The following is a 13,530-nucleotide window of genomic DNA, read 5'->3' as shown; positions in this document are numbered from 1 at the left end:
AAAAAAAAAAAAAAAAAAAAAAGCCATCTTTGAATCTTTGAAGCCATTCATATCTTTTCTTAAGTAAACTGATTTTTCAGTTTACTCAGTTGGTTTTTTTAAAAAATAACTTACTGAGACAAAGTTCACATAGCATCATATTAAGTATTTTAAAGTAAACATTTCAGTGGCATTTTAGTATTGTATTCTGCAACCATCACCTCTAGCTAACCACAAAATATTTCCATCACCCCAAAAGGAGACTCTATGACCATTAAGCAGTTGCTCCTAATCCCCTAACAACCACCATTCTTCATTGGTCTCAATGGATGTACCTATTTTGGAGATTTCCTGGAAATAGAATCATACAATATGTGACCTTCTGACCAGGCAGGGTGGCCCACGCCTGTAGTCCCAGCACTTTGGAAGACTGAGGCAGAAGGATTACTTCAGTCCAGGAGTTTGAGCCCAGCCTGTGCAAAATAGGGAGTCCCTGACTCTACGAAAAATACAAAAATTAGCCAGGTGTGGTGGCACACACCTGTAGTACTGGCTACTGGGGAGGCTGAGGTGAGAGAATCATTGAGCCTGGGAGGCAGAGGTTGCAGTGAGCTGAGATCACACCACTGCACTCCAGCCTGGGCAACAGAGCAAAAGCCTGTCTCACCAAATAAAAAGACCTCTGTGTCTGGCTTTTTTCAGTTAGCATCATGTTTTGGAGGTTCATTCTCATTGTAATATGGATCAGAAAAAAATTATTTTTAAAGGAAAATTTGTGTTACTATCAGAAAGAGGAAACAACTTTTCATTTCTATAAATAGAAAGTAACCTTAAAACAACAATCACAAAAGAACGTTACCAAATCCTAGCTGCATTCTGCTGCGTGGTGAAGGCTCTGAGCTTAAGGCCTGCTCTGCCTCATAAAGGGAGACAAGCAAACGTGGGAGAGGTGTTCAAGTCCAGCCGCGCCCACCTGAGACTTTCTCCTTGGGTTAATCAGAAGCATCAAAGAGAATTGCAAAAGGAGGAATGGTGACAACTGTGATCTAATGCATCTTGTGTGGGAGGCTCTGATATTGCCAGAGCAGAGCGGGGGTAAGTGCAGCTCATGAGAGTGAGTGTCCCTGGTGCCATAGCTGGTAGGTTAGAGGGGAGGGGCTGCAGGTGGGGAGTCTGTTGGAAGCTTCTTCATCAGCCCAGACATAATCCAGAGAATCCCATGCCCGCCAATGCCTTCCCTTTCCTAAATCCTTTCACATCCATGAGTGCAGGTAGTACAGGTGATAACCGGGTTAATTCCTGGATGCTCTTCTGTTCCCATGATGTATTTGTCCACTTATATGCCAATACCAAACTGTTTTATTTCCTATGCCTTTGTCATATATTCTAATGTCTGGATGAACAAGTCCTCTCTCTTAGTTTTCTTTCAGCATTGCTTTGACTATTTTTGCACATTTACTCTTTTACGTGACTTGAGAACATCCCCTTTTAACAGACAGGCCCAGAGATGTTAAGGGGCAAACCCGAAGTCATACAGGGCTTCTGCCTCCAAGCCTCATGGTCCATTTCCAGGACTCCCAGGGGTGCTGGGCAGTGTTAGGAGTGGGCATGAGTCTGGCATGCTGGGAGGAAAGGGGGAATGTTGTCACCGCCCAAAACACGCCATTCTTGTGGGTCATGAAGAACACCTGTTTGCCTATTAAGGGCTTTGGATGCCTTGAAAACTAGCAGCATTTTGCCATGTTTACATTTCACCTGCCAGAATTACCTACTCTTCCCATCAATTCACTTTTTAAATGTTTGCTAAAATTTAATTTTAAAGGAACTCGTTTTATCCTGGCTTTAAATGAGGAACCAGTGTTGACTGTGAGGCCTTTGTTGTCTGTGCCCTGCCCATACCCCCTCTCCCTTTTCTCTGGTGAACACAGACAGCACCTGCCCCCTTCACCTGTGAGCTCTGCTCATCCAGCAGGCTGGATGTGCTGAGAACTAACACTCCAAGTGGCAGCTGTCAACCAATGACAGGCATGACCTGAGTCGTCCTGTCGCTTCCCCAGCTCCCTGGCCACCAGATCCCCTCCCCTAGGGGGGCTAACTCCATTACTACATGGGCTCCCAGCATGCCACAGCAGGATCCAGCCCAGTTGCCTAAGTGGTTACTGACTTGGTAGCGCTCTTGAGATTGGCATCCCTTCCTCCCTGATCTCACTTCCCTACCAGTGCTTTCTGGAGGCATCTCCCAAATAGGCTACTTGCCATCATATTATTCTGTTAGGGATCTGCTCGTAGGCTCCCAATCTAAGGCACTTGCTGCAAATGGAAGACAATTGTGAAATATACAAAAAAGTGGAACAAAACCAGCTACCATTGCTGATGATGGCTTGTACTTGGGATCTGCTCTGTTTCTTCTGAAGAAAAAGCAGGTGGTAGGAAGGTGTTCAAAACACACAAGCCCCACGTGGAGTTTCTCCCTCCCCTTGGCATCACAGGGAGGACAAAAGGGAGCTGGAAAGCCTCACTTACAGTGTTAACTGATGGAATTTCACGCCGGGGTCCCTGTACCTTGCAGCTACCTCTAGCCCCATCCATGGCCCCGGGCTCACGAGGTCCTGAGAACAACTTTCCACAGGCCAACTCCAAGGACAGTGGAAAGTCCCTTAGCCTGGGCAGCTGACAAGACACAGGCCTGGCTGGACCCAGTGGGCAGCCCTCAGTACCCACCCAGGAGGGGCCCACAGGATAACTAGCCTGACTCATGGGCAGATAGATGGGTTCAACTTTGCCATGAGTGCATCTGGAGAAGGGAAAGCTCATGACCTCATTCATTCATTCTCTCATTGATTCAACAAATTCTGATTGAGTACCGACTGCGTGCTGGGCACTGTGCTGGGCACTGAGGAGATGGAGAGAAGGAAAAACTCAAATCACTCATGGAACTGCCACTCCAGCAGGGGACACAGACGAGAAACAAACACAAAAATAAACTCAGAAATGAGAGCATTCCATGCTACAAAGGAAAGAAACAGAATGAAGGGATCAAAAATACATGGGATGTCTGAGCACAGTGACTCACTCCTGTAATCCCAGCACTTGGAGGGCCGAGGTGGGAGGATTGTTTGAGCTCAGAATTTTGAGACCAGCCTGAGCCACATACTGAGACCTTATCCCTACTTAAAAAAGAAAAAATAGCTGGGCATGGTGGCACACACCTATAGTCTCAGCTATTCAGGAGGCTGAGGCAGGAGAGTCACTTGAGCCTGGGGGATGGAGGCTGCAGTGAACTAGGATTATACCACTGCACTCCAGCCTGGGTGACAGAGTGAGACCCTGTCTCAAAAAAAAAAAAAAAAAAGGACAGAGGGCTTTGATAGCACAGCCGAGAGGGCCTCTGAGGAGGGTCAGTGAAGTTCAGAACTGAACGTGGAGAGCTAGAGAAGGCAATGAATGAGGGAAGAGCTAGTGCAAAAGCCCAGGTGTGGGAGTGAGCTGGGCATGGTGGAGGGGCAGATGGTGGCTGGTGTGCTGGAGTAGAGAAACAGGGGAAGGGTGGTTAGAGGCCAAGGTGAAGGTTGTGGGCCTGGGGCAGGTCAGAGCAAAGATGCCTGGTAAGTGTTTGTGTGAATACTGAGCCTTGCAGGAAAGGCATCCATGGGCACTGGATGGGAAGCAAATAGCAGAGGCTGAAGGCAGTGGGTTTGGGAGGCTTTTTCTCTTGGTGTCTTTATCTGTGGGAGGGGAGGCCAAGGGGAGAGACCTTGGTTTGCATGGGGTCAGCCAGATTGCAGCAGGGAGGGTCCTCAGGCCCCTTCATCAGGGTAGACCTGGCTAGTTTCAACCAATGGAATCAGCAACTGGTCTTCAGCACCTCATCATAGCTTGCACTCTGTGAGAGGCTATTTATTGAAGTATCTATGCACCAAGCTCTCTGCAACCCTACCAGAGGCTGCCCGACGTGCCCCTTGCCTGGGAGATACAGAAATAGAAAGTTGCAGTAGAGTGTGACAAACATTCCAGGGAAGGTCTGGACGAAGGAAGGGTCATTCAAATTGGCTTTTGAAAGATGAAGAGAGACTCACTGGAGAAAAATCAGCATTAAAAGAGCAGAAACAACTGTCTCGTTTGGTGCTGTGTCCCCAGCACCTGGCTCAGAGCCTGGTGGACAGTGGGGGCTCCATCAGGATTTGTTGATGAACAAATCGGAGCTGCCCGCACTTTGGTTATGCAAATTGGAAACTGTCTTCACAATTTTTATGCTGTCTACTCTCCACTTCTACTCTTCCTTATTTAATGTGTTTCTTCAAATTTACTGACTTTTTTACTTAAATAAATTCATTTTAAAAGAAAACATTTGGTGTTATCACTAGAATTGAAAAACCAAAGAATACATGCCACAAATCAAAGATAACCAGAAAAATACTTACAAAGAAAACAAAACCATGTTATTAAAGTCCTACCTATTGAAACGATAAAAAGACAAGCCACAGAACAGGAGAAAGTATTTGCAAATCACATATTTGACAAAGGCTTGACTAGTATCCAGAATATATATAAAGAACTCTCCAAATCTATTAAGAAGAAAACAATTTTTTTTTTAACGGACATAAAGTTTGAACAGATACTACACCAAAGAAAATATACAGATGGCAAAGAAACATATACAAAGATGTTCAACATCATTAGTCATTAGGGAAATGCAAACTAACACCACAATGAGATACTATTATCACCTATTTGAATGACTAAAAGTAAAACACACATACACACAAAAAAACCTAACAACACCAAGTGTTGGTGAGAAGCAACTGACACTTTCATCCATTCCTGGTAGGGATGAAAAATGGTACAGACACCTTGGAAAACAGCTCAGCGGTTTCTGAAAAAGTGAAACATACACTTGGCCACCTGGCCCAGCAATTCCACTCCTAGAAATTTACCCAAGATAAACAAAATTTATGTTCACATAAAACCTGTTTGCAAATGTGCCTAATGGCTTTATTTATAATGGCTAAAAACCGGAAGCAGTCCAAATATCCCTCAGCTGGTGAATGGATGAACAAGCTTTGGTACATCCATACCCTGGAACACTATTCTGCAATAAAGAAGAACCATCTACAGATACACACAACAGCATATATGCATCTCAAAAGCATCATGCTGAGCAGGAAAAAAAAAAAAAGACTCAAATTGAGATAATACATTATAGAATTCCACTTATATGGAATTATAGAAAAGGCAAACTCGTATAGAAACAGAAAACATATGAGATGTAAAATTCAAAAACATGTGAAATTCATCTGTGGTGATACAAGTTGGGATCGTGGCATCCCTAGAGGGAACATGAGTGGAGGGGAGAGAGGGCAGCTCTCTCTGCGGGTGGGGATGTCCAGTCTGCTCACTGGGGTGCCGATTACAGGCCTGGGACAAGCTGAACACTTCGTTCATATGTGCTGCAGCTCTATAGGACATTTTGAAAAGTCTAGCTAGATACATGAATGAGCCTGAGACCTGCTCTCTTTTTCACAAAGGGAGATTAGCAAGTATTTGGTCTTAGAGGCAGGTTAGCACCAGAGACTCTCCTGGATATAAAGGAAAGACTGTAAAGAATTTGCAGGGAGAATAACTCTCGCTATGTGACCCGAGGTGATTTTACGCTTTGTCTGTGCAGCCTATAAAATAATCTTGTGTGGGCCGGGCGCGGTGGCTCAAGCCCTGTAATCCAGCACTTTGGGAGGCCGAGACGGCGTATCACGGAGGTCAGGAGATCGAGACCATCCTGGCCTAATACGTTGAAACCCTGTCTCTACTTAAAAAATACAAAAAAAAACTAGCCGGGGACCGAGGCGGGCGCCTGTAGTCCCAGCTACTCGGGAGGCTGAGCAGGAGAATGGCGTAAACCCGGGAGCGGAGCTTGCAGTGAGCTGAGATCCGGCCACTGCACTCCAGCCTGGGTGGCAGAGCGAGACTCCGTCTCAAATAATAATAATAATAATAATAATAATAATAATAATAATTTTGTGTGATCCCCATGATGCACATCACCAAACTAGGAGATGCTGGAGAGTCTGAGACAGCACGGGCAGCACTCTGCCAGGGGAAGGACACGGAGGTGTCCAGGTTTGGCTCCAAAAGCAGACAAGCCTGCACTGTGTTGGGGCAGGTGAGGAGCAGCTGGATTCCACTGTGCCCTTTTCATCTTGCCACCCAACACGAGCTCAGCACATAGTTGATCTTCACTAACTAGTCACCCCTCCAAGCTTTTGCATTGGTTGTTTCCTCTGCTAAAGATACCCTCTTCTCCCACCTTGACCACCTGACTAACTCTTAAGCTCAGCTCCCAGGTACCTCCTCCTCCTTCTCCTTGGCACACGAGTGCCCTGCTTGGCATTCCCTTTGGGGTGTCTATACACACTATTTTCTCTGCCTGGAGTCTCTTCTCCCGTGGGGCAGGGATCAGTCAGCACCTTCTGTATGGAAGGGACAGAAAGCCAGTCCCAACTGTTTTCAGCCAAAAATGAGAAAGGCAGTGGCTCACATAACTGGAAAGTTGAAGGTGCCTAATTTCAGGTACGGTGGGATCTAGGAGTTCAAAGCCTGTCCAGCTCTGTGCTGCTTCCTCCCAGGTAGGCTTTTCCCTTGTTTTGTCCTCTTTTTGCTCTAAGCGTTCACTTGCTCACTGTCCATCCAATGAAAAATGGCATCTCCTTCACAAATCATGGCCAGCTCTAAAGTCCCAGGATCAAGTTTCATTGGGCAGGCTCAGTCATGTGCTCATCCCTGGACCAATCACTAGAGCAAGACCTGGTCACATGTCCACCCCTGGAGACAGAGGCCTCTGGGCACCCCCCTCCTCATGGACTGAGAAGAGGGAAGAGAAGGTTGTTCAGTAGGAAGTCGAGGTGCTGTTACCTGAAAATGGGAGATAGATGCTGACTTGTCCACACACCCGCACCTTCTCCCGGCAAACTCTAGCTCGCCTCTGCACATCGTATGACCTCAGGCCAACCCCTTCCCCTCTCTGGGTCTCATGTTCCTCCTCCAGAAAATGGGCAGGAGGCCGTTTGAATTCCAACATTCCAGAAATCTGGGACAGCTTCCAGGACTGGAGGCTGCTCCCTAGATCCCAGGAACGTTCCAGCACTTCTGGGGACGGAAATGGAGCATCAGCCAGAGCCCTCCCCGGCCCCCGGCCTGGGAACATGCTTAGAAGATGACAATTGGGCTCCCTTCGGCCGAAATTCCACTCCTGTGGGGGCTTTGCCAAGGAAAACAAGCCCAAGAACCAGGCATTAAAGGTGAGCATACTTGAGCATTTTAAGATGACAAATTATTTACACAGGTGTGGGAACCATCCTCTCGCACCCTGCTTTCTTTTTCTCCCTCCCCTTTCCAAATTCTTTCCCCCAAGGGTGCTGACAGACATGCCAAGGGAGCGGGTGATTGGTCATGGAGATCTGCCCAGAGTAAGTCCACAAACCCAGGGCAAAGTGGGAGGACAGAGAAGCCGGAAAGAGGGTGTCTGCGTGGCGGAGGCTGGTCCTTGCTTACCTGCCTTCTTGCTCTCTACCTCATTGCCTGGGGAAATAATGAAGCTGGGGTCCCAGGGATTTCATTGCTACCTGAGTCCTTAAAGAAACTCATGCCCAGGCCATCGTTTGTCCACAAGGGAGAATAAGGGACCAGAGAGGTGAAAAGCAATTCCCAGGGTCACACAGCCAGTTAGCTGAACTTGGGGCTAGCAGGGGAAGAGGTAGAGGAAGCAGTTGTTTCTTAAGCACCTAGTGTGTGCCTGACACTGTGCTGAGCTCTGGGAACACATTGTGAATGAAACAGACAAAATGTCCTGCCCTCATGGAGCTGAAAAAGATACAAACAAGATAAATAGCAAGATACCTCCAGAAGTGCTTGAAGAAGAGTAAGACAGGGTGAAGAGGTGGCAGAGGTGCTATCTAGGTTGGGGAGGTAACATTTGAGCCAAGAAAGACGAGAATGAGCCAGCCATGGGGAGATGGAAAGGAAGGGCATTCCAGGCATCTGGCACTGCACGTGCAAAGGCCCTGAGGTGGGCAAGGGCTTGTGTGTTCAAGGAACTGTCAAGGGGCCAGTGTGGCTGCAGCAAGAAGGAAAGGCAATGACTCAGAGGTAGATTCAGGTCAACAAACCCAAGCGGTAGGTATAATCATTCTGTGTTACCAAGGAGGAAACTGAAGCCCAGAGAGGGGCAGTGACTTGCCCAGGGTCACAGAGCAGAGTCAGATTCCAGCCCTTTTCATCGGCTCCAAACCCAAGTTCCTGTGCTTTCGTGAGGTGAGAGGGTGAGAGCAGGTGCTGTGAGGGCCTTCCAGGTCTCCAGCCTGCAGCTCAGCTCTAAAGATGAGAAGCATCTGGGCCAGCTGGTGCTTCCTGTGGGAAGAAAGCAGAGACAGATTGAGCTGCTGAGTCACGGGGAAACAACAGGCTCCCAGGCTGCAATGGGTTCTGCCTCAGTTTACCTACTCGTAAAAAAAGGGTTTCATCACGTGTCTGCCTCATGCTGACTTCAGAGGGGTGCTGTAAGGGTTAATTACTGCCTGGCAGCTCCAGGAGCCTTGATGAAAGGTGGCGGAAAGTGGGCGCTATTAACCTGGGCAGGTAATTAATTACCTGCGGCCTGAGGGAGGGTGCAGAGGGGTCCTAGCCTGAGTCACTTCTGGTTCTGATTCAACCCCAGGCCAGCCTCTTTCCAAGTGGGTAGGGCCCAGTGTGCCCAAACATCTGACCATCGTCCTGGCCTCAAGCCACCCAGCACCAGGCAAGGCTGAAGCTAGGAGTGGTCACAAGCCACACAGTCCTAGGGTTCAAATCCCATCCTGCCGCTCCTCTGACTGGAAGACCTGGACAACACTCCTCATCTCTTGGGCCTGTTTCTTCATCCATGTAGTGGTGTCTTGAGTCTGTTTTCTGCTGCGATAACAGAGTATCACAGCCTGAGTAATTTACAAAGAACAGAGATGTATTTCCAACAGTCCTGGAGGCCGGAGAGCCAAAGATGGAGGGGCTCACTCAAGCAAGGGCCTTCTTGCTGTCATCCCATGGCGAGGGCATCCCATGGCAAGAGGTGGCATGTGAGACAGCAAGGAATGGCCGAACTCACTTTTGTGACAAATCCACTCTCTCCATCACGAAGCCACTCCTGCAATAATGACACGAATCCATTCATAAGGGCAGAACCTTCAGGACCCAACCACCTCTTAAAGGCCCACATGACCTTTGGGAGACAAGTTCAGACCCTGGCGGTGCAGGGTGAGAACCTGGCCCCACCCCCGGCACTGTGGCTGTTTCTCACACATATGCCGGATACTGTGCCTCGCGGCCACTTCGTCCCCCTGCTGCCTCCGTTTGAGGTCAAAAGTGGCACATCAGCCCACAGCCACCTGCGCCATCAGCCATCTCAGCCTCCGTGACCTGAAGGAAAATGATGAAAGACTTTTCTAGAAATAAACGATTTTTAAAACATCCCAGGAAATGATCCCTGGTGGCCACTGGGACCCTGGGAGGGAGGGCGGGCCTCTTGTTCCCCCTGCCCCAATCCCCACTTGGGCCCCAGAACCAGGCTCTGACTGCCCCCTGTCCCCAGAAACCCACCCCTTCCCTCTTCCTCACTCTTGTGGCTCCTGGGTCTTGATGCCACCCCCTGTTTCCCCCACACCATACGTGCACACACACACACGCACACACACACAGATGCACACACATCCACACATGCACATACACATACCTGATCTCTGCATCCAGCTGTGAATGTACAGCCTGGTCCCCAGTGAGTCTGGGATGTTTTCCTTCTTCCAGGGTTCAGGGGACAGATACTAAGGTCAGAGCTCCCTTCCTCCTTTTACTCCCCCTCTGAGGCAACATGGTGCCCATCTCACAGGTGGGCACACTGAGACTCCGAGATGCAGATGCCCACACTCCAAGCTGCTGAGAGGCAGGGAGGGCTCACACCCTCCGGGAGGGACAGGGGAGTCCCAGTGGCAGCCTGAGCACAGGACAGGGGCCGGGGAGGCTGGCCCTCCGTGGGATTCCTGGGAATGAGGCTTTTTACTGTGAGTGGACAGCTCCAGGGCCGTGGGACCCCAGGTGGGAAGAAGCCGGGCCCTTGTCAGGTAGCTGCCCCCACAGGTACAAGTCAGGCACCAGGTGGCCACTTTCAGGAAGAGCCTGGCATTAGGAGAGCTGCTCCAGGGTGGAGGTGCCGCTAAGCTCACCTCCCACCCCTCACTCACTCCCTCTGCTCCAGCCACTGCCCTTGCTGAGCCTTCAACAAGAGGATCCTACAGCCTGGCCTTAGCACCTGCAGTTCCCTCTGCCGGGAGCACCATTTCCCACCCCCTGCCTTTGCATGTGGGCTTCTCCTCTTTGTTGGGGCTTCTGTTCAAATGTCACCCCCTCAGGGAGGACCTCCCAGGCTCTCTCCATCTCACCTTCTGCTTTATTTCCTTTGGAGCCCTGCTCGCTCACTGAAATGACCTCAAATGTCTGTTCTCCTCAGCTAGAATACAGGCTCCACGAGAAGAGAGGGCTTTTAAATGTCTTTCTGTTTTGTTCACTGCTGTATCTCCAGGACCTGGTAGCAGGCACGGAACACAGTGGTGCTCAATAAATGTTTGCTGATGTACTGAAGAAGTTTTGGAAAGATAAGATGTAATTTGTATCACAGTGGGAGGGGTGGGTGTTTCAGGGGAGACGTCATCCAAAAAACTGGATGATTTCTCCAGCGTCTTAAAGCGTGTCATGAGCAGCTCAACGTCACAACAATAATAATATTTATTGGGTGCTTCCTGCGGTAAGCACCGTACCCAGATTGTCTCAGAGTCCTTCCAGCGACCTGTGAGGTCAGGGCTGTGATTATCCCCACTTTCCAGATAAGGAAACTGTAACTTAGAGTTACAGTTAGGGACTGCTCCAGGTCACCAGTGATTTGGTGGCAGGCTGTGGTTGAATAAAAGGCCACTTCGAACCCCCTCCCACCACCCTGGCCTGTCCCCATCCCTGCAGAGCCTGAAGGTTCCCTGGAAACCGCACAGTCCCTCGATCCCTGGCACAGCCAAGAGAGGTTGTGTGTCCCGCCCATCACCCCCTAGCTGGTCAGGGGCCCAGAGGGGATGATCCCTGGCTGCTGGTGGGCCCCTGGGAGGGAGGGAAGGCTTGGCAGCTGTCCTGTCCTGGGGACGCCAGGCAGCCGGGAGTTTCTCTCCCCGGACTTACTGTACATGATTCAGCGCCAGCCCCAGTTGTGAAATCTGGGAATCTTGTGGGCAAGGCTGGGCCTGGGGGATGGCCGTCTGGGAAGAGGAGGCCGGGAAGGGGTTAAGGGGGGTGGCGGGGAGGAGGGGCAGGCGCCAGGCCAGACCAGCAGAGAGCGCACAGTTAGCACTGGGCCGGCTGCCTGTGGCCGGTCTCTGACATCACAGCTGCGTCAGCCCAGCCAGCCCCAGCCCCCCACTTCCTCCTCTCCCTGGGCAGCATCCTCTGCCACCTCCCTAGGCTCACTGTCCTGTCCTGAAAACAAGCAGTTTCCTCCTGGAAAGAGACGGTGGTCAAGGAGAGGGACTTTGCATACAGGAGGGACTTCATAAATGATAGCCGTGATGTCTTGGAGCCAGACCATAATCCTGTGAGCCAGACAGGGCAGGTAGGAAGCTATCACACTTATTTCAGGAAAGAAGAGACTGAGGGTCTGAGAAGGGAAGGGACTTGCCCAAGGTCACCCAGCTGCACAGTCATAATGACTTGAAGTATAAAGAAGGATCGTGTTGATCTTCCTCCACTCTTCATTAGAACGACATGTGTCTCTTGGTCCCCGGTTGGACTGCAGCGAATGTCCCGAGGCCTGGAATTTTCTTCCTCATCTCATTAATTTGTTAAGTCAGATTAAACCAAATAAGCATTTGTTTGACTAGAGGAACAACAAAGGATTTCACAGGGACTATTCAAACATCAGTGATGACTTATGGTAGTGAATAAAATAAATTCTGCATTTGAAGTGTTTTTCTCAAGAAATTACGGTGAGGCCAGGCACGGTGGCTAGCGCCTATAATCCCAGCACTTTGGGAGGCCGAGGCGGGTAGATCGCTTGAGGTCAGGAGTTTGAGACCAGCCTGGCCAACATGGTGAAACGCTGTCTCTACTAAAAATACAAAAATTAGCTGGGTGTGGTGGTGCACGCCTGTAGTCCTAGCTACCTGGAAGGCTGAGGTGGGAGAATCACTTGAACCTGGGAGACAGAGGTTGCAGTGAGCCGAGATCTTGCCACCACACTCCAGCCTGGGCAACAGAGTGAGACCCTGTCTCAAATAAACAAACAAACAAACAAACATCAAAGAGTGCCTACATGCGTCAGGCTCAATCCTCATGGCAACTCTTCGAAGGTGGGACTATTATTCCATCTCACAGAGGTGGTAACTGAGGCACAGGGAAGCAAGTGATACCTAAGGCCACAAAGCCAGGAAATGACAGTGGTGATAATAATAATAATGGTAGCTGGTCTTGATAAGCCGCTTCCTCCGCGCACTGAGCATGGTATTTATAGGAGCGCACCGGCTTCTCTGAGCTCCCCAGGAGGAGGGCACTCTTACTCTTTCCATGTCACAGGTGAGAGACCAAGGCCCAGCTGGGTTCCATTACTTGCCCAGATCACACAGCTACGAAGTGGCAGAGCTGGGATTTGAAACCAGGCTGCCTGGGTGCTCAGGTCACTCAGGGGTGACTGAACTGGAGATGCTCAGGGTTTCAGAGGGCACCCCTCCCACAAGCTACCCCTAGCATCAGCTCAGGGCCGCCCTGAGCTGGCCTGGCATGGCTGGGCAAGGAAGTGCAGTTATGTCTTCCCCAGGATGCTGTTATTCCACAGTTGCCACAGCCCTTGAGTGCACAGAACCACCATGAGGAGCTCCAGGATCCTCCCCATTTTGCACAGCAGAAAAGCCAAGTCCCAGAGAGGGTGTGTGACTTGCCCAAGGTCACACAGCATGGTCCTGTGGGCTACAGCCCCACTCCCAGCTCCTGAGCCTGCCCTCATCTGCGGAGGCCCTGGAGGATGAATTCCAGGAAGAAGAGGGGAGCCGAAACCTGGCCCTCCCTGACCCTCCCCAGGAACGGGCTTTCCTCTCTTCCTTGCTTTTCTATCTCCTAACTTGATGGGACTGAGCCTCACATGAGCTAGGTCACAAAGGGGGACAGGAAGGACATTCCTGGCAGAGGAAACAGCACAAGCAAAGGTGGACAGCATGTGGAGCAGGGAAGGAAGGATATCTGGTTGGGATGCGGTGGACAGTGAGGAGCCGGGGCGGGGAGCAGGTAGAGTCAGGTAAGGGGGCCTTGAATGTCATGCCAAGGAGTTTGAGCTTTGTCCGGAGGCGATGGGAAGTCAGGAAGGCTTTAGAGCAGGAAAGGACCAAGATCACTAAACAGAGGGTGGACTATTGCCATCACCTCCCCACTATCCCCCCTGCCTCTGTCCTGGCCCCTCCAGCCCATTCTCCACCCGCAGCCAGAGGAATCCATGAAAACTGAAGT

At 50.2% G+C, this 13,530-nt stretch overlaps 1 long non-coding RNA gene across 2 annotated transcripts; it reads right to left on the bottom strand.

Annotated features, from left to right (window-relative positions):
- Window positions 1–5,934: 5,934 nt before the first annotated feature.
- LOC108539476 (uncharacterized) lies at window positions 5,935–12,065 on the bottom strand. 2 transcript variants are annotated; one of them, XR_001888383.1, is made up of 3 exons: window positions 9,734–12,065; window positions 8,473–9,420; window positions 5,935–8,379 (listed from the first exon to the last, which is right to left on the bottom strand). It is a non-coding gene; the product is annotated as an uncharacterized LOC108539476 (long non-coding RNA). The 2 variants fall into 2 exon arrangements; XR_001888382.1 differs by having other exon boundaries at window positions 8,620–9,420.
- Window positions 12,066–13,530: the final 1,465 nt, after the last annotated feature.

This window comes from Rhinopithecus bieti, unplaced genomic scaffold, assembly GCF_001698545.2.
Source record: "Rhinopithecus bieti isolate Rb0 unplaced genomic scaffold, ASM169854v2 scaffold_15834, whole genome shotgun sequence".
Classification (NCBI taxonomy): domain Eukaryota; kingdom Metazoa; phylum Chordata; class Mammalia; order Primates; family Cercopithecidae; genus Rhinopithecus; species Rhinopithecus bieti.
The sequence above is the reverse complement of the archived record's forward strand: the minus strand, read 5'-3'. Positions and strand labels throughout refer to the sequence as shown.